The sequence below is a fragment of the Hippopotamus amphibius genome, chromosome 6, assembly GCF_030028045.1.
Source record: "Hippopotamus amphibius kiboko isolate mHipAmp2 chromosome 6, mHipAmp2.hap2, whole genome shotgun sequence".
In the NCBI taxonomy this organism is placed as follows: Eukaryota; Metazoa; Chordata; class Mammalia; order Artiodactyla; family Hippopotamidae; genus Hippopotamus; species Hippopotamus amphibius.
Genome location: NC_080191.1, coordinates 149,622,901 through 149,647,833, shown reverse-complemented (window position 1 = coordinate 149,647,833; position 24,933 = coordinate 149,622,901).

Sequence of the window (24,933 nt, the reverse complement as noted above, 5' to 3'; positions counted from 1 at the left end):
TTCCATGAGTCCCTTCCCTTTATCTTTCCAACCCAATACTCTCACGACCAAACCAGTAGAGTTCAGCTCAAATATCCCCTCTTCCGTGAAACCTCCTTCCTTTTCTCCCAAAATGGAAGTAGAATTTTTTCTTCTGAACTTGTCTGGGACTTTATCTGCAGTACCCTTGTTGCAGGCACCAACAATTTGACTTATTGAATTTTTATGCATTTCTCACTAACCCTATTTGGAAAATGGTTTATAAAGTTTTTTTTCTTTTTTAAAATATCTGTCAGAGTGCTTGTCACATGTAAATACTTCATAAATATTTGTGAATATATAAATGAGTGAAAAATAAATATGTTCGAAAGAAGAACAGTTAAGAGATTATTCCAGTCACTCAGTGCTGTTCTCACCCTTCACAGCAGCATGATGGTGATATACACTAGCCTGCTAGCAGTGGAAATGGAGTAAGCAGAAAATTATGAAAGCTATTCAGGAGATAGAATTAGTAGGGTACGGCAAAGAAAGTGAGGGAGAGGGAACGTTCAAGATTATTTCCAGATTTCCTGCTTGAGGAAATGAACAGCTGACTGTACCATTTACAAAGATAGAGAATTCTGAAGAAATAGCAGCTTGGAGGAGAAAAATAATTCATTTTATCTGTACATGTTGAATTTTAAGTGCCTGTGAAATCCGCATTAAAAAAACCAACTAAGCAATTGATTGTGGATCTGGAGTGAGAGTAGTGTGGAGATACATATATATATATATATACATATATATATATATATAGGAATTGTCAGTACATGTGTGGTAATTGAAGCTGCATGAGTGACTGGGAGAGATTATTAGGGACAGTTTGTCAACAGGGAATAGAAAGGTCCTAGAATCAAAGGAACAACAGAATTTTAGGGTTTAGGTAAAAAAAGGAATTTGTGGAGACTGAGTATAAAATATCTAAAACTAGTGAGAAGGATCAGAATGAGTACTTGAAAGTGTCCAGTGGGGACATGGGAGGCCTCAGTGAAAACAGTTCCTGAAGAGTATTCAGGGTAGAAGCCAGACGGAAGTGTGTTTAATAGAAAGAGAAGAGGCGATGAAAACCACAGTTATGGCAAATTCACTCAAGAGTTTGACTGTAAACAGAAAGACTGAGATTTGTAGCTGAAGAGAGAAATTGGGTCAGAGCAGGTGTTTTTGATTTTTTTTTTCTTTTTAGTTTTTATTATTGGAGAGATTAATTTTGAAATATCAATGGAAAGAAGTTAATAAAGAAAGTCAAATTAATGATAACAGAGAGAAGGAAGATTGATAGGGTTCCTGAGAATGTAAAGGGGCCTACACACTCAAGCTCAGAGAAAGGATACTGCCCTTCTAAAAAGGAGATAAGTGCAGGTACAGGTTTAGTGGTAGATTTGCTGGGAAGTTGAGGAGATTCTGCCTAATAGTTCCTATTAGTTTGGTGACATAAGACCCAAGGACATCTATAAATTGTGTGTAAGTGTGTAATGTGAAGGGGTATTGAAGATTTGAAATGAACAATCAATATTTAAAACAGCAAATATATATACACATAAGTAGGTGTGTGTGTCTATCTGTATATGACCAGAGTCACGTTCTGTGACCTCAGGGATAAGGACCAATAAAAATGGTGACCCCTACCCAGGTCTGCTCCTGTGGGCAGGGTAAGAGGTAGCTATGCAACTTGGACATGGGCCAGGCCACCCTCTGGCTTGGAGGCGAGATATGCAATGTCACTGTGCAGCAAGAGCTCCATGTTACAAAATAGGACCTTGTTCCAGACCTGGGACTCAGGGATAGAGAGACCAATGAAATTTCTAGAGACAGGTGATGAGCACACAGAGAGAGAAATCAACTACTCAAAAAAGTTGCCAAATGAGTATTGCAAAGCACAAGTGAAAAACTATTGCTGAGAAAGTCAATTAACAAAAATTAAAAGACAAATTTACTGCCAATGAACTGAAAATAAAAGCCATCTAAAAATCACTTTAAGTATATTTAATATTGTCAAAGAGATAGAGTAAGAAATGACACTCATAAAAAATAAAAACTAAGAATCAAAAACATGTAGATATAATTCAAGAGCAGAAAAATATAAAAAAAATTAAGTAGCCCTGGAAGAAAGTTATAATTACTAAAAATAACTAAAAACTAAAAAACTCCAGACTGGATAAATCCAGGGTTAGTATGGAGGCCCTCACCCAAAACATAACCGGAAAAGAGCAAGGTAGTAAATATTCAATATTAAGACAAGTTACAGAGTCTGGTTGCTTCTGCTTAGAATGTAGAAATATGGAAAATGTGTTGCTCCTACACTAAGAACAACAACGACAACAAAAAGCCTGATAAAACTGCAAAATCATAACTTCCCTTGAACCTCTCAGAGAGCTAAGTTTGCAGGGCAACTAAGTAGCCTGAAGTCCAAGAGAAGACAGGTGCCGGCAAACGGAGACAAGACATGAGCATGCTTCACCTGTGGTCTCGAGTGAGGAGAGGAAGAGATGGACACCAGGTGCACACAAGCAGGTAAGAAAAATTCAGCTAAAATGTTCACGAATTGCTAAGGACAATTTTTAGATAATAGAACTCCCGGGAGCCACAGACACAAGGGGAATCCACATCCACTTACAGTCTCTTCTCTAAAGGCTTCCAGTGGGTGCTAATGAAAAAGATTACTGGCAGGATTGGTGACTGGAGAAAACGCTCATCAGTGCAGGCCTGGAGCATGGAAAAGGTCTTTTTTTGCAGGAAAAGCAGGAGGCCCCACCCAGACCCTAGATCCTATGGAACAAAAGCCTTCAGTCGCTGGAAGAAGGGCAGCGAACTGTCACCCCTCAGAGCACAGGTAAAGAAGACCCATTGCAGCTGGGAGATGAAAAGGAAAAAGAAAAAAAAAGCACACTCTACATTGCAGGTGATCCCAGATGTAAGTCTGATAGCATACTGGCTTTTTTTTTTTTTAACCTCTAATATCATATTTTAGGTCTTTTGCTCGCTCTCTCTCTTTTTTTTTTAATGAAGATACAACAGTGCATAAAGCTGAATGATTTCCTGGGCAGTGTAGCTTATACTTAGCTTACAAATTTTGCCAAGTGATGTTTTCTTATTCTTTAGACAATCATGTTCTTCACAGATGTTATATAACCCCTTGAGCTTTACCACCGTTATTTTTAAAAAATTATCAATAATTTTAATCTTTATGACACCATGACCATGTACCTCTTTATCAGCCAACATACTTATTCAAGTTTATGTGCTCTGTCATGAATATAAAATATCACTGACTGTTTCAAAGATTTGTTAGTGTTTTGAGAAAAGTGTATCCTTGAGCAGTCAAAGCCTTGATCACTCTCTGAAGAGGATGTTAAGCTACTGCTGACGTGACACTAGGCCACATTTTTCTGCAGACTGTCTTCAAATCTGACTTTAAGCAGAAATCCAGGCACAAGTGATTACCTCCCTAGTGCCTTCCTCCTGTTGAGAAGAGGTTCAAAATTCTTGCAGTTCTCTCCTGCTGAAACTGTTATTTTAGCTTCATCATTCAAATGGGTTATAATATAAATTGCTGGATTTTTTAGGGGTTAAATGAAATAATAAGGTAAGAATTCAGGATCGAACTAATACCCTACAACCACCCATAAAGAACCGTAATTAAAGACTATTTTTATCCAAGCTCAATGTCATCCATAGCTTATTCAGAGTATTGAGCAAATGGGCTTATATCTAGAGGTTAAAAACCCCAAGAGCCATATATTTTCCTGCTACTGTGCAAGGAGAATTCACCATAAACAAACAAACAAACAAAATCAACACCCTCTACACCCAAACCAAACCACACTAAACCAAGACAGCAGAAAAATTCAGGAACACACTATATAAGCTGAACCTAACAGCTTAATCTGTCTTTCCAAGACGGCAGCCTCAAAGACTATCAGTATAACTATGTTCCCTGTCACTTTCATCCTTGGTCACTGGGCAAATGCAAGACCATATAGTGAACTACCTTGTCAATCCCACTATCCACACACCACTCTGTGATTCTTTCCTTTTGAGTCTTCGTTTTTTCAAACTGATTTCTTCTCAATCCATCCTAGTGTTCTCCAGAATCCTCGTTCTGTGGTAAAAATATTTATCTACATCTTTTTCATTCAATGTTTTTTTAAACCTCCTACACTAATCAGAACCAAGTCAAGCAATAGCTTCCCCTGAAAAATTTGTCAACTACCACCTGGTCATATCTCATACATCCCTGTCCTGTTACTTCAGAGAGCAGAAGGCACTTTGGCAATCTCTGGCTCACCACTGCTGCCTATAGATATATTACTTTTCTCTTGAGTGCAAAATATTTCCTCACTTGACATATAGTATTTGGTACCACTCTTGTCTGTTGCTGTCACTTGTTGACCTTCTGATCACTTCCCTTTGATTGCTGAACATTTGATTAAATGACTTGATTTTCTTTCCATCATCATAGGAAACTTCAACTTTTGCATGAACAACCTCCAAGTTTCTTAAAAATGCTTGCCATAATTGCAAATTTCAGCACAATGATATTTTCTAACAATTACAGTACGCTTATGGAATATTGAAGCAATTATTACATACAAAGAAAGTTAATTTCCTCTTTCTCTTTAAATATATCTAAAAAGACTGCTTTAGTCAGCATCGTAAAACTGCTCAGCAGTTGGACTGTGCTTGTGTAAAGTGCTAGCACACTTAGCAAAGAATAAGCTTTTTTAAAGTAACGATCTATACGGAAATACACAAAGAAACTAAAGGATTAGTATAGGATAATGGAACACATAGACTGAAAAAAGAGCCATGCACAGTATTAAAAAAAACTGTGAATGTATGAATGTATATCAGAAACTACAAATAATTACACTGAGAATATGCACTCCTCTTGAAACCCTGTGCCAGGGGGGCCAAGAGAAATATTTCTGTCTAAGGCCATTTGGATTCTCTTCATCATCTAGTGCTGCCATCTGCTGACCTCTTCTGCATCCCACACTTTTTATGTCCTGTATTAGATCAGAAAAGAGGTTATTAATTTTAATATGTAGCAGAAAATTCTCAAATTCCTTGCATAGAGCTGCCTTAACTCAGACTCCTTGGAGCCTTTATCAGTGGTATTTCTATAACCTGTAGCTACTCCATTGTCTGCACAACTCTGGGATTTAAGATCTGTTTTTCCTCCAAAAGCTCTGAAAAGTGCCAGCTGCTGCCACTTATTGCCTGGGAATGGCCTTTCTGCTCTGCATTTTCTCTGCTCCATGCCTACTGACTCTTTTTGGTTTCTTCTGAACTGTGCTGCAGCTGTAAGAGGACAGCTTATTAAACTTTCTAGCAGGATGATGGCAGTTCGGTCCATTTCTGTTCAACAAAAGCTTTTTGGAGCTTCCTCATTGAGTCCTACCTCACAGAGTCTCCCTCTCTGCACTGAAAACATGAAATCCAGATTGCTTGTTTGCAGGACCTGACATTGCTTCCAGCATCAGTTACCCAGGTTGTACTGCTTAGCTGTTTGGGCTCACTTTCTGTAGGCTATGGACAGAAATAAGTTCTGTGCGGGAAAAATGTCTTAGAGTCATACTCTTCTAGATGATTTGGAAGAGCAAAATCTGACTTTCTGAGTTGGGTCTGTTTGAATCGCTAAAGTAAACTTTCAAAAATCATGTGGCTTAGTCGACATGTGTTCATAAAAATGTTTTGCCCTTCTAGTGAGTTTGGACCAGATCTTCCCATTCGTTCGTAGAGAGCCAATAACAGAGTGTATTTCAAAATATGGTCTGGTTCCACCTCCATCAAATCATTCCTGGGTCTTACTCCAGATTCACAGATCACAAATGTTGTGGCGTGGAGCCTGGAAATCTGCGTTGGAATGCTGCTAAACAGATACCCCTTATGCATAGAGTTGAAAATCACTGGGCACATGAAGGCTGCTCTGCCTTGGCTGTGCATCAGCGTCATCTTCAGAGCTTTTTACAAGTGCTTGTTCTGCATCCCAGACCTACATGGACTCAGAATCTTCAGAGCTAGAGCCTTCTGGATGCTTCTGATAGAGAGCTAGAGTGAAGAACATCTGCATTAATCAGATACATATATTTTCTTGATTAATAATAACAGCTCCCATGTATGAAATGTTTGCTAAGCAAAGTCCATGTTAATGTATTACTTCATCCTTCCAACAACCCTATGAGGTTGGTACTATTATTAAGCATTTGTTATTGTTGCCATTTTTCAACAGATAGCTTAGAAATCTTAAGGAAGTCACACAATGAGGAAGTTGTAAGACTGGGACTGGAACTAGTCTGTCTGACTCTAAACACAGGCCTGCTCTTCCTCCCTATCACATAAGGCCACTGCCTCCCTGTCATTAGTTTTTTTATAGCTACCACACTAAAAGTATGTCCAAATTGTTTTTACTTGTTTTGCTTTTCTCCTTCTTGGTTTCAAAATAATCACAATCTTCCGATGTTTCTGCTCTTTATTTTTTCTTTGCAAATTTTGATCTAGAATTATTTCCCTGAGACAGCTAACTTAAATGTTGCATGTGCACAGAGCACTTTATGAGGGAGGGAGGCTTCCTGTAGCGTCTCATGGCTTAGCGTGTTACCAGAGAGACAGACTATTCACCCACAACAGGATTCCTTCCTTGATTATTACTCCTAGTCCAGTGCATGGGGCAGGGTGCCTCACGTGTGTTCTATCTTAACAAGCTTTCTTTAACTGTGTCTTTCTTCTGATCCCACATTACTGTAATGATATATATAGTTGAACTGTCTTACCAGACTATAAGCTTCTCAAGGAAGGAGGGGGCATCTCTTATTCCCACATGCCCAAGGCTGGCAGACTGAACACCTTCAAGACAACATCTCGAGAACCAAATGGCTCTGTGCACCACCTACACCACACCACCATGCATATGCATAAATATGACTTAACTTTGCAGAACCTGACTCCTTTGTAACACAGGGAAACTAAGGTCTACCTGTTAGGGTTGCTGGGAAGTAATGTATACAAAGCACATGGTGCTGTTACAGACACAAAAGAATGACTATTAGTATAATTAAACAGTAGAATGGTCATTCATTCATTTATTCACTGAGTTCCCAACATATTTGTTGAATACCATGCTAGATTCTAGAATTCATAGGAGCTCATAGGATTTATGGGACATTGATATATGAAAAATTACACAATTTTAAAATAAATTATATGTATGGAAAGAAAGAGAAAGAAAGATGATCTGAAATCTTGAAGTAAGTCAGAGAAAGACATATCATGTGATATTGTTTATATGCAGAATCTAAAAATAAATAATACAAGTGAATCTTATTTACAAAACAGAAACAGAGCCACAGACATGGAGGGAGGATAGATTGGGAGTTTGGGTTTGACGTGCACACTGCTATATTTAAAACAGATAACCAGCAAGGACCTACTGTATACCATAGGAAACTCTGCTCAATATTCTATAATAACCTAAATGGGAAAAAAACATGAAAAAATAGATCCCTGTATATGTATAACTGAATCACTTTGCTGTACACCTGAAACTAACACAACATTGTTAATCAACTATACTCCAATATAAAATAAAAACGTTTTAAAAAGGAAATGATAACAGTAGGTAACCTCATCTGAGGCAGGGCAGGGGAAAGAGAATGCTGCTCAGAGAGTATCATAAGACTTTCTGAAAAAGCCAAACTTGTTCCTTCTTTTTTTCTTGGTGAATTAGGCAACAACATCAAGTTGCAGGTAGATCAGCGGGAAGAAGTATTCAGAGAATTGAAACAATTGTTGCAGGGAATGGAAAGTGATCTGACTATAAAACATAATAGAATTCCCAGGCAGTACTGAAGAATCAGTTCATGACGAATATGAAATCAGAGTGAGAACAAAATCATAATTGCATGGTTTCTTCAAACAGGATTCAAGAAATTAGAAAAGGAGAAGCTGTTTAGTTGGGTTCATTAGGTTTGCATATTGGCTGGGTAGGTGGCAAATGGCTTCAGTGTAGACACTGGATACAGACGGAATTGGCAACAAAAGATGACTAACAGGAAGAATGTGAAGAGAACCATTGTCTGAAAATCCTGATAACGCTAGAAAGCTTGTAGTGGATGTGCATGAGCAGATAATTTGAATTGAAGAAGCTGTGATCCAAGAGTGAGATGTTTGAATTAGTGATGTCACAAACGGAGCAATCTGGGGAAATAACAAATCAAGATTGTGACCATAGAAGTTGGGTGGCTGAGCTGGAGAGGTGGAGAATATCCCTGAGGATACAGAGGTCTTGGAGACCAGAGTATTGACATCTTTGTCTAGACTTGCATGGTGAACCTTCCACAGTCATTAAATCATGAAGCAGAGTGATGAGAAGGTTAACAGCAATGCAGGGGAGAGAAGGTGAGATTGCATAGAAGCAGGGAGTTTGCCAGTATGGAGAAGGAACAAAGGTCTGAAAGTCACGAATGGGAGCAAAGATGACACCAATACCACCTGAGGTTGTGAAAGTAGAAACATCTTCCAAGTGAGAGTTCTGCAGCCTATGTGCTCTCCTCAGGGGATAGCCAATTTTTAGTTAAGAAAAGAAAGCTGAGAGAATATTCTGAAAAGGTTTAGAATAAAAAGGAATATTTTGATCATGAAATCCTACGGGCTCAGGAGATGAAGGAAAAATTAAGTCAGGGTAGAAGTACACAACTTGGGCTTCCCTGTTGCGCAGTGGTTAAGAATCCACCTGCCACTACAGGGGACACGAGTTTGATCCCTGGTCTGGGAAGATCCCACATGCCACGGAGCAACTAATTCCATGTGCCACAACTACTGAACCTGTGGTCTAGAGCACACGAGCCACAACTACTGAGCCCACATGCCTAGAGCCCGTGCTCTGCGACAGGAGAAGCCACTGCAATGAGAAACTCACGCACCACAATGAAGAGTAGCCCCCGCTTGCCATAACTAGAGAAAGCACGTGTGCAGCAATGAAGACCCAATGCAGCCAAAGATAAAATAATAAATAAATCTTAAAAAAAAAAACTGCACTCTTTCAAAAAAAAAAAGTACACACCTTTGTGTAGCTTTCTGTATGAAGAAAAGTAGATGAAACATATCCAATATTTAGACTAAACAAAAACAGCAAACTTGGGAATGGTGATTTCATTGTATTAGTACCTTGTACAATTAAGGATACTTCAGCTTAACCAAAGTCAACCATAGCCCCAACCAAAGGCCAAAAGGTTGGGGCTTAGGTCCAGGCATTTCCTTTTCACATTGTCTTCCCTTTACTTATTCAACAAATATTTATTCCAATCTAGATGATTAGAATATGTTGGTGAACTAACTAGGCAAAGAATTCTGTTCTTACAGTGTTTAAGTTCAAGAGGAGTAAGACAGAAAAAAAAAAGTGATAAGTAGCTTTACACAGCAAATGAGAGCATAGCATAGCATGTTAGAAAGTGATGAGTGCAACAGAAATGAAAAATGTAAGCATATAAATAAGTGGAGGTCACGCCTGACAAGCAGAAGTTCAAATGATGTAGGGTGGTCAGGTTAGAACTCGAAGAGATAGTGATATTTGAACAAAGCTTGAAGGAAATGTGGAATTAGCCACGTGGATACCTTAGGAGAAGAGCACTCCAGGCAGATGGAATAGCCAGTGCAGACACTAAAGCAAGACTGTGCCTGGTTATGTTTTAGGAATAGGCAGAACCCAGAGTGGGCAGAGCAGAGTGAATAAGAGAGAGGTCAGAAGATCAGTGCTTCTCAAACTTTAATGTGCATACAAATCACCTGAAGATCTTATCAAAATGCAGAATCAGATTCAGTAATCAGGCATGAGGCCTGAGATTTTGCATTTCTAACAAGCTCCCTGGTGATGAAGGTGCCACTGGCCCATGGCTCATGCTTGTAGCAAGGATTTAGATGACTCTTAGTTTGTTAGAGTGAGAAACTAATTAAGTTATGGGAATATAATATTATTATGACATGGTATGAAGGACTCACTTGAGGTTGTACTCATGAATTTAACCCTTTGTGGCTATGTGTCTTCTTCAACCACACTCAGCTGCACAGAGACCAGCATGGAGTTGGCAAAGAGTTAGATTTAACCACGGTTGTTGTTTTGCAATGATAAAGGGATTAATATGTATACAAGTAGTATAATGATTGACCATGGGATTTAATATGGGTAATGACATGGCCTGAGGTCACTGGTGGAAAGTTAGACAGGTCTTGTGGTCCCTTCACAGCTAACAGGGCAGTGGTCTTAAGCTGTAGTTACTGAACATGTGATCTCACCCTTTGTTGGGTCAATGGTACATGCAATAGGTGATTTCAACACTTTAATGGAGAGAACATTTCAAGGCAATCTGCATTGAAGTGTCAGTGATGTCATGAGGTTTGCAGTGTTGATGCATGGATGCTGTTAATACACACAGTGACACACACACAAACAGTAATATTCTACACTGTTAGGAAATGAAAATTTGAGATTTAGGAAGCATTCCATCATATTGCCTTTTGGCTGTAGCTCTGCTCGCCCCTGTTTGAGTATCTGCCAACGTTACACTTCATTAATGTGTAATCAGCACTGTGGCTGCAGGTAAAGCCATCACTGATTCTTTAAAACTCATTTATCCACCATTGCAAAAACTTCCTGCTGACCTAAAAGCAAACCCCAAATTCTGCTGAGTTACAAACTATCTTACAGAATTCCTCTTTTCTTTATCTTATATTTTGGTTTTCTTCTGTTTCACCTTGCTTTCTAGTTCCAATACTGGTATTCATACTGATTTTGATCTTGACCTCTGACTTGAAGATAAAGCATTTTTTTGAATCCTCCACTCATTTTCAGCATCTAGACCTTTGCTATTGCCGACTCTTTAGGGTTAGCTTGCCCCTGTGGCCTTATTATACTGTTTTTAATTAACATTCCCTGAATCAATTACTGACCCCTCTCTCCTCACCTTCATTTTCCCTATCGTCAGTAAGAGAAAAGATGCTATTTATTTTCATTTCTCTCTCACTTCTTTTCTCCCTTATTTCTTTGTTTCCTTTTGCATGTTACTCTTTTTCACACACACACACACACACAAAATGTCATCTTATCTAGAATTTAGTTTTCCTTTTTTTCCTCTTGAAGAACCAATCAGTTACAACATGGGGGTTAACCTTAGGTCTTTATTTCATCCAGGCTTGTTCATTTATTTATTTCAAGTGTCTACAAGAAATAGGTCCCCATGATAAAAACGAAACAGGCCAAAGTGATATGTGTGCATGTTTTCTGCAGTTGTCTTCAGATTTGGACCAAAGCCTGAGGTTTTAGGATGCCTGGTCTCCAGATAGCTAAGCTTTACTGTAATAAGCAAATTGTACACAGAGATTAACACTAATAGCTACAACGGGAAATAACATTAACTCTGCAATTAAGACAAAAACTTTAATACACAAGGAAATGGAAGCATTCTTTATAGAATCATAACCATTTTTAGAGCTGGATGACACTGAGAGATCTTTCAGACAAACCATGAGATGAGAAAAATTAAATATGTTCTTATCAATATATGCCATCACCTCCATCATTTGGAGGCATTTTACTACAAGCTATATTGGAATGAGAGATGAGATATTCGTTAATTTGCCTGTCTCTATTGATATGGCTTTAAAACCACACTTACATCTCTCTATTTTGTTTCCACAGCACTTGGTTCACAGCTTTATTATTTTTGCTTCTTATTCAATGCATATCTAGAGGTACAAGAAATAAGACCCTGTGAAATAAGGTTTCCCTCTGAAAGTTAACTCTATTTAAATAACACATAATTTGGGGAGACATGTCTTCCTGAAATAGTTAGTTGCAGTTTAATCAATAATAATAACCTAAGAAAGAGCTTTTTAAATCAGTTTCTTGCAAAGACTCTTTAAGCAATATAGCTTAGAAGTTACAAGAATCAACTTTAGAACCAAACTGGTCTCAAATTCTGGTTCTTCTACTTCCTAGCCATAAATTAAGCAAATTACTTAACCTCTCCATGTCTCATTTTCCCTACCTGTAAAATGAAAATAATATTTTCTGCTTCAAAAGTTTGTGTTGATTGTTAAATAAGTAAATATGTAACCCATATTAAGCTCTATATAAGTCTTTGGAACTTTTCTTTTTTATAAATTTTAATTTTATTGGAGTACAGTTGATTTACAATATTGTGTTAGTTTCAGGTTTACAGCAAAGTGATTTAGTTATACATATACATATATTCATTCTTTTTTAGATTCTTTTCTCTTATAGGTTATCACAGAATATTGAGCAGTTTCCTGTGTTAAGTATGTCCTTGTTGGTTATTTATTTTATATTTAGTAGTGTGTGTATATTCATCTCAAGCTCCTAATTTATCACTCCCCCCTACATTTCCCCTTTGGTAACCATAAGTTTGTTTTCAATATCTGTAAGTCTATTTCTGTTTTATAAATAAGTTCATTTATCATTTTAATTAGATTCCACATATGAGTGATATACAATATTTGTCTTTGTCTGACTTACTTCATTTAGTATGATAATCTCTAGGTCCATCCGTGTTGCTGCAAATGGCATTATTTCATTCTTTTTTATGGCTGAGTAATATTCCATTGTATATATGTGCCACATCTTTTTTTTTAATACATCTTTATTGGAGTATAATTGCTTTGCTTTACAATGTTGTATTAGTTTCTTCTATACAACAAAGTGACTCAGCAATATATTTACATATATCCCCATATTCCCTCCCTCCTACCCTCCCTATCTCACCCCTCTAGGTCATCACAAACCACCGAGCTGATCTCCCTGTGCCATGCAGCAGCTTCCCACTAGCTAGCTATTTTATATTTGGTAGCATATATATGCTGCTCTTTCACTATGTCCCAGCCTCCCCTTCTGCCTCTGTATCCTCAGGTCTGTTCTCTACGTCTGCCTCTTTATTCCTACCTTGCCACTAGGTTCATCAGTACCATTTTTCTAGATTCCATATATATGCATTAGCACACAGTATTTGTTTTTCTCTTTCTGACATTCCACTCTGTATGACAGACTCTAGGTTGATCCACCTCACTACAAATAACTCAATTTTGTTCCTTTTTATGGCTGAGTAATATTCCATTGTATATACGTGCCACATCTTTTTTATCCATTCCTCTGTTGATGGACATTTAAGTTGCTTCCATGCCTTGGCTATTGTAAATAGTGCTGCAATGAACTTTGGGGCGCAAGTATCTTTTCAGATTATGGTTTCCTCTGGATATATGTCCAGGAGTGGAATTGCTGGATCATATGGTAGTTCTATTTTTAATTTTTTAAGGAACCTCCATACTGTTCTCCATAGTGGCTGTATCAATTTACATTCCCAGCAACAGTGCAAGAGGGTTCCCTCTTCTCCACACCTTCTCCAGCATTTATTGTTTGTGGACTGGAATTGTTCTTGATAACGGGAAAGGGCAGTAACTTAAAGGGGGACTCTGAACACTCTGACCATGGCAAAGAACATTTTCAATGATTGATTCATTAGTGTCTAGAATTTAATTATTATTTCCTTGTTGAGAGTTTAATCAGCTTCCCTGAGTTGAGTTTGTGGACCTAATTAATATTGCTTAGTTTGTGGACCTACAAGAGTGACAAACACATTCTGGACTAGAGTAAGTTGGCCCATGCCATCCAGTCCCATGAGGCCCCTTGCCTGCTCACCTTGTCCATGCTAAAGCTCTCCCATTTAACACACATACACTCACTCTGTGCTGTATTTTTCATTCACTTGTCTGCCTTCCACTTTAGATTCAGAGCTTCCCAGGAGACGAGTCAAACTTATTTAAGTTGGTGTCACCATTGGGCAGCAGTGCTGTTCTTATATTTGAATAGAATTTGAATTCTTTGTTGGAATATAAACATCTTGCAGGTAGGGTCTACATCTTATTTGTATTTGCAGTGCTAGTTTATAGTGGAATGCCTAGTTCACGGCAGGCACTAAGTGGTTGTTGGTTGAATGTAATTTAAAAATGTTGAAGTTCTTTTACGATAAGTCTAGACAAATTCCACAGTGTTTCGGGGTTCCATAGTGCTCAGTTGGTAAGAGCTCATTGGCTCACTGGCCCAACAGCTCACAGAAAGGATCTAGGTTAATCTCTTTTTAAATGAAATGAAAAATATTATTCACAGATGTCCATTATTTCATTTTAAAAATCAAAAAGTTAGAAATAAAATATGCTTTTGCAATCTTTTTTAAGAATAAAAAGTTTCTCACTATTTTCCTTGTTTCCATAATAATAAAATGGCTTTTGCATGTCAATGATTCCCTACCAAAATGAAAATAGGGTTTAATGAAATGACACTATAAAAACTTTACGTGAAACAAATGTTGGAACAACAAGAAACCCAAAGCAAGCTCTCCTTGTTTCATATTTTCTGTGCAGAAATGTATTTTTAAAGAGGCAGGAAGCATAGAGAGAGGGGACAGTTCATTTCTTAAGTTGCACACTGTTCCACACCATAGATTTTATTACTCTGATAACTCCTACCCTCAAAATCTTCCGGCTTAAGTTCTGTTTCATAATGCAGAATTCATCAAGGGTATGGAACCTATTAATCTTCTTTTATGCACCAAGTGGTGAAGGACTGAAGTTACCTCTGGTCAGGAACTGAACAGCTCCAAGAATCTCAGTAAACACCAGCTTCAATGCACACCTCTGAGATAGACATTTGGGAGGGCCAAAATGACCATTCAAAGGTCATGCTCAAGAACAGATAGACTTCTTCCTCATGATTTCACTAGGTTTTAAAAGATATGAAAAAATCAAGATCAAACTTCAGTCCTATACTTGCTGAGTGCCATTCTCTGGACTGTGATGTCAGAGTAATTCCTGAGACACATCTAACAAGGACATGTAATTTGGATCCAGGTCATGGTATATTCTCCTTTAGGCTGTGATGGCTGTGAAGGAGTATTCACTGGTGAATAAAAAAAAAATTACTAATGACAGAAAAAAAAACCCACAAACTAATTTACTATGTAAAGTTACTTGTATGCTCATATTCAATTACTTTATTCCAAATATTTGAAGCAAGGAAGGAAGAAAATAGAAAAAGTCAGACAGAGCTAGAGTGATTCTTTGGAGCAAATTATAACTGAAAAGAATGTTGCTCATATTTTGCAGATTGCAGGCATGACTGCTCTTACAAACTTTGCCGCATAGTTTCTAGGGACACATGGTCCCAAATAAATGATGTTGTGATAGACAGGATATTGTCCCTCCAAGATGGCCATATCTCCATCCTCAGAATCTGTTACCTTAAATGGAAGATGAGACTATGTAGATGTGACTAAGTTAAGGACCTTGAAATGGAGGGATTACTCTGGATTATCCAGCGGGGTCCAGTGTAATTACAAGTATCCTTATATAGGAAGAAAGCAAGCAGGAGTCAGAGAAGCAAATGTGACAATGAAAGCAGAGGTCAGCGTGATGCAGCACGAGCCAAGGAATGCAAGCAGCCTCTAGAAGCTGGAAAAGGCAATAGCAGATTCTCCTCTAGTGCCTGCAGAAGAAAGGCAGCTCTTCTGACAGCTTGATTTTGGCCACATAAGACCCATTTTTGGTTTCTGATCTCCAGAAGTGCATGATAATAAATTTGTGTTTAAGCCACCAAATTTGTGGTAGTTTGTTATTACCAGCAATAGGAAACTAACACAGACGATAAAATTAAATTTTGGTTTGGTAAAAATGTAAAGCTAGGTTTCTGAGTCCAGGAAAAATGGGAATACTGAAACAATCACACTGATATAATGGACAACACAAGGCAATCCTAAAGTCAAAGTTCACAAGGAACTAGGCAAGGTGCTAAGGACACACAGTCCCATAAAAGTAGTTCAAGGGCCAAGTGTGGAAAGAAAAAGGGAAACTTTAAAATTCACCCAAGTTTGTGACTCGTGGCAACAAGACATATAAAAATTTTTCTAAGAAGCAGGGATAAAATGACTATTCATCAGCTAGCATCTTTGACTTTATATCATATAATCTAACCCACAATCAGAAGTTTAATATTTACCATTTGACTAGTGTTCATCATTTTTGATTTGCCTTAAACAATGCATTCTCACTCTATCCTAAAATTTCGACTTCCTGATTGCACACACGTTCAAAATGAGTAGGTAAATAGAGCAAAATTATGCAACTGGAATTTAGCCCATCAAAAATCTCAGGGAAAACAACAAAAAAGATCTTAAACTTTATTTTCAAATAAACATATATGAGTGACCCTGCCCAAATTATAGTATATTAACCTGGTCCTATGTCTTTTGTTATTGACTTTTCAGATGTTAGCATGATGAGCTTTATTTTGCCTTTACTTATGTAAAATACAGTGGGGAAAAGCACTTCTTTGAGTCAGTCAACCTAGGGTTAATAGCCCAGCTCTTCCATCCACCAATACTTTGCTTGTCTGCCCTTGAAGTTACTTAATGTCTCAGTGCTTTAGCTTCATCATCTATAAAATACTGAGAATAATAGTATACAGCTTATGTTGTTGAAAGGATTTATTGGAAAAAATACATATAAAACACTCAGCAGAAAGCTTAACATAAAGCTCAATTAAAAGTAGATAATATTAGCATTATTATGTTAATTCATTCACATAAGAGTTAAATCATTAACAACTATTCACTATATTCTACTAATAAATTACTAAATAAACATGTCTATAATACATTTTATCAAAGGAACATGTTATAATTGAATTTTATGATACTAACATCTGCCAGATCTTTCTTGCCCTTAATTTAATTACCTGGCTAGATGCAAAACAATACAACAAAAAGGAATACTTATAACATCTCAATGTTCTTCTCTTTAGAAAATTATGCTTTTTTTAAAAAATTCAAACGTGTTTCTTTCCTATCCTTTTACCACAGTTATTTGGTGATTTGCCAATATGAACCTAATAAGGAATCCACTAGATAGACTTATTTCCTGCCTGGTCTGCATTTTCACAGCCCATTTATCATACTTTATTTTAACACTGTTTGCGATGATAATATTTACAGGTTTATCTCCCCAATTAAACTTTTGCTGCTTGAGCGAAGACACAGGTCTTATTTATCTTGAAGTATCCTACATGGTAATTTTAAAGGCTATATGATTTAGTAAATGAATGAGAATTATAAAAAAGTCAGTTAAAATATTTCAAGCCCTTTCTGCACCTAATTCCTGAATGATGAGTCTATGATTTGTGCTCTCTGCACTAAACTAGTAATAGATTCAACATTTCCTGAGACTTTCGCAGTAAAGGATTTCTAAGGGGAACTGACCATGGCTTCGGACTAGACTAACATACCACTTAGTGTACATAATACATAGATATTAACTGAGAATTTAAACAAGTAAACAAATTTAGGAATTCTAATTTTATTTCTCTTATTAGCTGACTATATATGTTAAGAGTATAGGCAAACAGTATTTTAACTATCCCCACTATACAAAGTAGTAATTAAAATAGGTAAATAAAGTAAAATAAGTAGTAAGTAAAAGTAAGGTTTGCAGCACAGAGTCTATTTCACCATTGTTTTCAAATACCTCACCTTGGCCCTCATCCTGAGAGCCTAGGTTTGACTAGGTTTCTGTCCTTCAGTTTGAATGGTTATACTCTTGCTTGGCAGAGAATAAAATCATGCCCCAAAGTTTACAGACTTTCTATAAGCAACCCAGTAAACAAAAAGATGCATTTTCAGTAATTGCACTATAAAATTGTCAAGCTATAGTTTTCCAATGACATTACTCATATAAGCAAATTTATAAATACCGTAAAGAAACTTTTAAAACTTTCATAATTTATTGTCCAATGCCTATTAAAACACTTTGTTATGAAGTGGCTATGTACACTAATTTATCTTTTCATGATTTTACAAAAAGCACTGGGGCCAATATGTTTTCAAAATAGAGTTATCGATTACCAATGAGTCTATTTTATTTAATCACCCTATCTGTAAATTGATGTTTTTGAGACTCAGCAAGCATGCAGCAAACTTGCTAAGTAAATAGAAAAATTGAAAGGTGAAAACTTTTGGGTAAATATCTTCATTTTGATGCAGACAAGAGAGAAACTATGGTTACTAAGGACAAAATACATAAAACTGCACGTGGCTAAATGCATAATAGACCTTAACAATGCCAGCTATTGAAGTAACAACTTTGAAAACATATTAAAAAACAGCAGAAATTAAAAAAAAAAAACAAAAGAAAGCAGTGCTTTCCTCCTTTGAAAACTACCTAGACCACACTTTTCTTGTAAAAACAGTTGAGTCTGTGCTGCCAACTAAAATGAAAGCTTTGTTTCTACTCTTTAGCATATGGGCTCTCAATTGACGTATAAAATATTTTGGGAAACAAAGCAGAAGAGAGTCAAAATTACCAGGTTGATTTTGCTCTCGAAAACAGTTCTCTTCTACTTTTTTGTGTAGTCTGCCAAGCTCATCATACTTTTGGCAGATATAAGGCACCACTTTTGAATCAATCTCATGAAGCTGGTTAATGCCACTAGAAGCCACTGTTACCTGGCAATACACATCAGAGGTCTTTATTATTGCTATTAATCAATAGGGTGAACTGACATTTAGAATGTGCATATAACAGGCATGGTGACTTTCTCCCTATAATCAAAAGATTTTAAAGATATTTGGAAGATATTTGAGGGGGACCCTGGTTTGTTGAAGGGGTCAAGGCTTTGAAATTAAAATTCATTGTTTCATTTATTAATTCAGAGCTGGACAAACTTCTTCTATAAAGACACAGATAAATTTTTTTAGCTTCCAGGCCCATATATAACTACCTCCTCTTCCTTCTCCTACCTCCAACCCCTCACCTCAACCTTTAAAATTTAAAAACTTCTTAGCTTGTGGACTGGATCCGGCCCACAGGTATCATTTATTGACACCTGATTTAATTCATTCAAGTGTTTTTAAGCAATATGGCCAAAGTCCTCATAAAACTTCGTGTACTAGCAGAAACAGATGAATAAAAAAGCAGTTGTACTACAGTGTGTCTGGTGCCACGATGGAGTATAGTTTGCTATACCTAACCCAGCTTCAAAGGTGAGGTAATTGGTGACAAAATTATTAGAAGAAGGAGATAGAAGATTAGAGGTGAACACTTGATAGGGAGAGAGAAGAACCTATAAAAAGGCCCTTAAGACAGATAGCTTCCTCCACAAGAGGGCAGAAAGCAGCATTAAGCAGTATCAGCAGTATTTTGTCTTGTGGAACTGAAAACCACAGCCACAGAAAGATAGAGAAAATGAAAAAGCAGAGGACTTTGTACCAGATGAAGGGACAGGATAAAGCCCCAGAAAAACAACTAAATGAAGAGGAGATAGGCACCCTTACAGAAAAAGAATTCAGAATAATGATAGTGAAGATGATCCAGGACTTTGAAAAAAGACGGGATGCAAAGATTGAAAAGTTTACCAAAGACCTAGAAGAATTAAAGAGCAAACAAACAGAAATATGCAACACAATAACGGAAATGAAAAATACACTAGAAGGAACCAATGGCAGATTAACTGAGGCAGAAGGGCGAATAAGTGACCTGGAAGACAGAATGGTGATCATCACTGATGCAGAAAAGAATAAAGAAAAAAGAATGAAAAGAACTGAAGACAGCCTAAGATACCTCTGGGACAATGTTAAACACACCAACATTTGCATTATAGGGGTCCCAGAAGGAGACGAGAGAGAGAAAGGACCTGAGAAAATATTGGAAGAGATTATAGTTGAAAACTTCCCTCACATGGGAAAGGAAATAGCTACCCAAGTCCAGGAAGCACAGAGAGTCCCAGGCAGGATAAACCCAAGGAGGAACATGCCAAGACATATAGTAGTCAAGTTGACAAAAATTAAAGACAGAGAAATGTTATTAAAAGCAACAAGGGAAAAACAACAAATAACATACAAGGGAATTCCCATAAGGTTAACAGCTGATTTCTCAGCAGAAACTCTGCAAGCCAGCAGGGAGTGGCAGGATATATTTCAAGTGATGAAAGGGAAGAACCTACAACCAAGAATATTCTACCCAGCAAGGATCTCATTCAGATTTGATGGAGAAATCAAAAGCTTTACAGACAAGCAACAGCTAAGAGAATTCAGCACCACCAAACCAGCCCTATAACAAATGCTAAAGGAACTTCTCTAAGTGGGAAACAGAAGAGAAGAAAAGGACCTACAAAAACAAAAACAAAACAATTAAGAAAATGGTAATAGGGACATACATATTGACAATTACCTAGAATGTAAATGGACTAAATGCACCAACTGGAAGACACAGACTAGCTGAATGGATACAAAAACAAGACCCATATATATGCTGTCTACAAGAGACCCACTTCAGACCTAGGGATACATACAGACAGAAAGTGAGGGGATGGAAAAAGATATTCCATGCAAATGAAAATCAAAAGAAAGCTGGAGTAGCAATAGTCATATCAGATAAAATAGACTTTAAAATAAAAAATGTTACAAGAGACAAGAAAGGACATTACATAATGATCAAGGGATCAACCCAAGAAGAGGAGATAACAATTATAAATATATATGCACCCAATATAGGAGCACCTCAATACATAAGGCAAATGCTAACAACTATGAAAGAGGAAATGCAAGGCAGAAATAGAAACACAGGTGTAGAGAACAAACATATGGACACAAAGTGGGGAAAGCAGGGAGGGTTGGGGGGGAATGAATTGGGAGATTGGGATACCAAATTGTACACTCTAAATATATGCTGTTTATTGTCTGTTAACTGTATCTCAATAAATGTTCTTAAAAAAAAAAACGGGCAAAAGACCTAAATAGGCCTTTCTCCAAGGAAGACATTCAGGAAAAAAAAAAAAAAAAAAGGCCCTTAAGGGAGAGTTTAGTATAATTGAGAAATCACAAAACTTTTACGTTGCCAATAATGTGGAGAAAAGAAGGTGAAGAGCGGCTCAGAGACAGAACATGCAAGACCTGGTAAGAGTTTAACCTTACAGGCAATGAGAAGGCATTAAAGCAATTCAATAAAGAATATGAAGTGAATATGAACTTCAGTGTTCACTGCAGCACTATTTACAATAGCCAAGACATGGAAGCAACCTAAATGTCCACTGACAGTGAACGGATAAAGATGTGGTACATATATACAATGGAATATTACTCAGCCATAAAAAAGAATGAAATAATGCCATTTGCAGAAACATGAATGGACCTAGAGATTATCATACTAAGCAAAGTAAGACAGAGAAAGACAAATATCATATACACACTACTGTATATAAAATAGATAAAAACTAATACCTACTGTACAGCAGAGGGAACTCCACTCAATATTTTGTAATAACCTATATGGGAAAAGAATCTGAAAAAGAATCTGAATCACTTTGCTATACACCTGAAACTAATACAACATTGTAAATCAACCATTCTTCAGTAAGAAAATAATTAATTAAAAAAAGAATATGAAGTGAGCAAATCTTGATTTTGAAAATATCTCTGGTTGCAAAGGGAGATTGAATTGGAGAAATTCAAGATAGAAGGGAGGTCACCATTTAGAAAGAAGTGGCCTTAGATACAGAAAAGTAGCTAAATTTGAGTAGCTAAATGTGAAAAGACTAAAACTGAAATCCCATCTACGTATAAAAATCACTCACTCTCTCCGCATCTACGAAACTGAATCTAATGACATTTCCTCACCTATTTGTCCTAGGAGGTTGTGTGAAGCACAAGTGAAGTGATGTATATAAAATAACTTAGCAACTATAAAAAATATACACTTTTTCCTAATAGGAGTAACAATTTTCATTATAGTCAAGTTAAAATTATTAAACACTGTAGCCTCGATAAAATTATATTTTGAAGAATATTCAAAGAGGCAGATGGACACTTGCAAACCCTACCTTGTTTCTTGTCTCCTTGATCTGGAGGCCCATGATTTGCTCCCAGATAGCCTCCTGATAATTTGGGGGTCTTTCATCAGCTGATTCCAGATTACTAGCCTTCTTGTAGCCTCCCTATACTTACTTCGGAACTGGAAAAATGACAGGCAAATGATTTATCTTAAAGCTTACCGCAGAATTGCTAGGGAGAAAACTGCCTTTGTGGAGGTGAGGGAAAAAAAAATACCATAACTGCTTGGTGTGGAAGATCTCAAGGGTGTTCCAAAGACTTCAGAGTAAAGGATAGAATGTCATTTTTGGGGACAAGGACAGATTATTTTTCCCCTTCAGAGAGATAAGGGAAAAGAAGAATGAGGAGGAAATGGGGACAGTGAAAAAAGGAATCTGGAAGAACAGAAGTACCACACAGGGAAGGAGTCAGGAGCTGAAACCACAGGACTACAGAAAAGAGATGTCTAATTTTAATCTTAAAAGTGTTAACTGCGTGATAGGCAGAGACCACTTCACCCTTCTCCATTACTCAAGTTCTTCAGCACCTCAGGAAACTACTGTATCATATCAATTTCATGAATGATTTGTAAGAACTGGGTGTTGTAGATAATTGTTTTAGTTGCAGGTGGAAATTGGCAGGGGAATTTCATTTTGTAAGAAATTAGCATGTGGAAGCAGAAGGTTGGGTGATAGAGGAGATCATGAAACTATGAACCCTCTGCAAATCTGAAGAAAGCCTAGGAAAGCCCTGGATTTATGTTGGCCATAAAGTTAAGTTGAAGTCTTTTGGTAATATATAGAACTGCAGGACTTCCCTGGTGACACAGTGGTTAAGAATCTGCCTGCCAATGCAAGGGATATGGGTTCGAGCCCTGGTCAGGGAAGATCCCACATGCCACGGAGCAGCTAAGCCCGTGTGCCACAACTACTGAGCCTGTGCTCTAGAGCCCACAAGCCACAACTACTGAAGTCCACGCGCCTAGAAGCCATGCTCCACAACAAGAGAAGCCACTGCAACGAGAAGCCTGTGCATCAAAATGGGTAGCCCACTCACCACAACTAGAGAAAGCCTGTGCACAGCAACGAAGACAAAATGCAGCCAAAAATAAAATTAAATAAATAAATAAATAAAATTAAAAAAAAAACAACACAAAACTGCAAGAAGCAGAGAGCCTCTCAGCTGTCAGTTGCAGGATCATCATGAATTATCAGGAAGCCTTGTTTCAAGTAACCGAGTTTACAGATAAGGTTTGAAACCACCTATTGATGCCAAGTGTTTAGAGATAACCAGATAATAATGTTACTAAACTATTATATTTTATTAGTAGTAGAACAACCTATTAAATGTCCAGATAAACTTAAAGTTTCCTGTAAACCCATGCTCTGCTTTTGAAAATTATCTGTTTAATCTCTGTCTTGATATATAAAAGTATAAAATAGAAATATACAGAGTAGCTTTCATATGATCATTTCAAAATATAAATATGAAGAAACATTCATATGACTTCTAGGAAGAAGATATTAGTTTATTCATTATATTGATGGAGCAATGAAATGTACACAATATTAATAGCTAATGTAACATAGTGATGTTCTAAGAAGTAGTAAACTTCATAATCCTTTCTTGTACACTGTAACTACAAACTGTCTTTTAGTATGTAGAAAGTAGAGCACTGGATTAAATCCCCATGGTTTAATTACCATGTCTATGACTAGTAGCTGTGGGAGCTTTAATAAGCTGATTCACTTCTCTGAGTCTATGTTTTCTCATCTGCAAGATGAATTGTTGAATGTAATAATTTTTAAATATCATGATTCTAAAATTTTGTTTATTTTGTGAATTGCAACGGAAAGGCCAGAAATATGCGATGTGCTTACACTGTTGCCTTAGTGACAGAAATTTCTATCAGCATCACAAATGCATAGTAATGTAGATGGAATTAGTTATTAATCCATATAACTCTAAAGATCATAAAATAACAGAGTTGTAAGGGATTTTGGAGCATTCCATCAAACCTCCACTTTGGTACAATGTGATCAATATATCCCCAAAATGGTCTCACTGCTAGAACATCTCCCATGAGAGAGAATTTATTAATATATGACATCTATGTGCCTATTTGCTGGCATCAGTTTCTATGACATGCTTGAGACATTTATTTTGGTGTCAGTTGTAGATGATGATAACTGTTAGGGACTTTACTGTAAAGACAGTGAAAGGTTTCTCTCCTCCTTGCCCTGTGAAAACAGATCCAAAAAGAAGGCTGTTTTCTCTTTCTTCTACAGTTCATCATGTACCCAGTTACTTCTCTTTTATTTCAGATTTATACACACACACACAGACTCTACAGATTCTTTGCAGCAGATAGAAAATATTGTGCACCTGTAAATAGGTCAGTAAGGCCATATAATGCTAATAAGGAAAAAGCTGGCTTCTATCCATTTGTGTATAACAATGCATGGGCAGTCAGAGCTGGATTCATGCATTTTTTTTTTGTTACTTTTAATGCAGCAGTAGGTAGAAAACAGATACAAGCATTTCAGTTTTAAGATGAAAAGAATCCTTGAAACATCATATGCATTTGTTTTAAGGAAGATTTGTAAATAGCATGCTCTTATCTTTACATAGATGGTATTATTTTGAAATGCCAAGCAACTCTTTTTGGAGTACGGTTTTGCAGCCTTTATTCCTGAAAATATTTCAATAACTGTAACTAAATAAAAGGCTTGAAGCGCAATACTCTCTTTTTCCCTCCGTCTTTCACTAACAGAAAAATGTTGAAAGTGGACTCATCGTTCAATACGAGAGAGATGCCAAATGAGTGAAAGAAGCAGTTATGGAGAAGAAACGGTAGCGTCTGGGCAACTTGCCTAAAGGGACACTTGGGTTAACCTTCATACTGGAATTGAAAATGTGAATAATTTTCTCTTCATTTTTCCCTTGGATTCTAACAATGAACACAGTCTTTCTTTGAACTTGTGTTACTTGTTTCTTG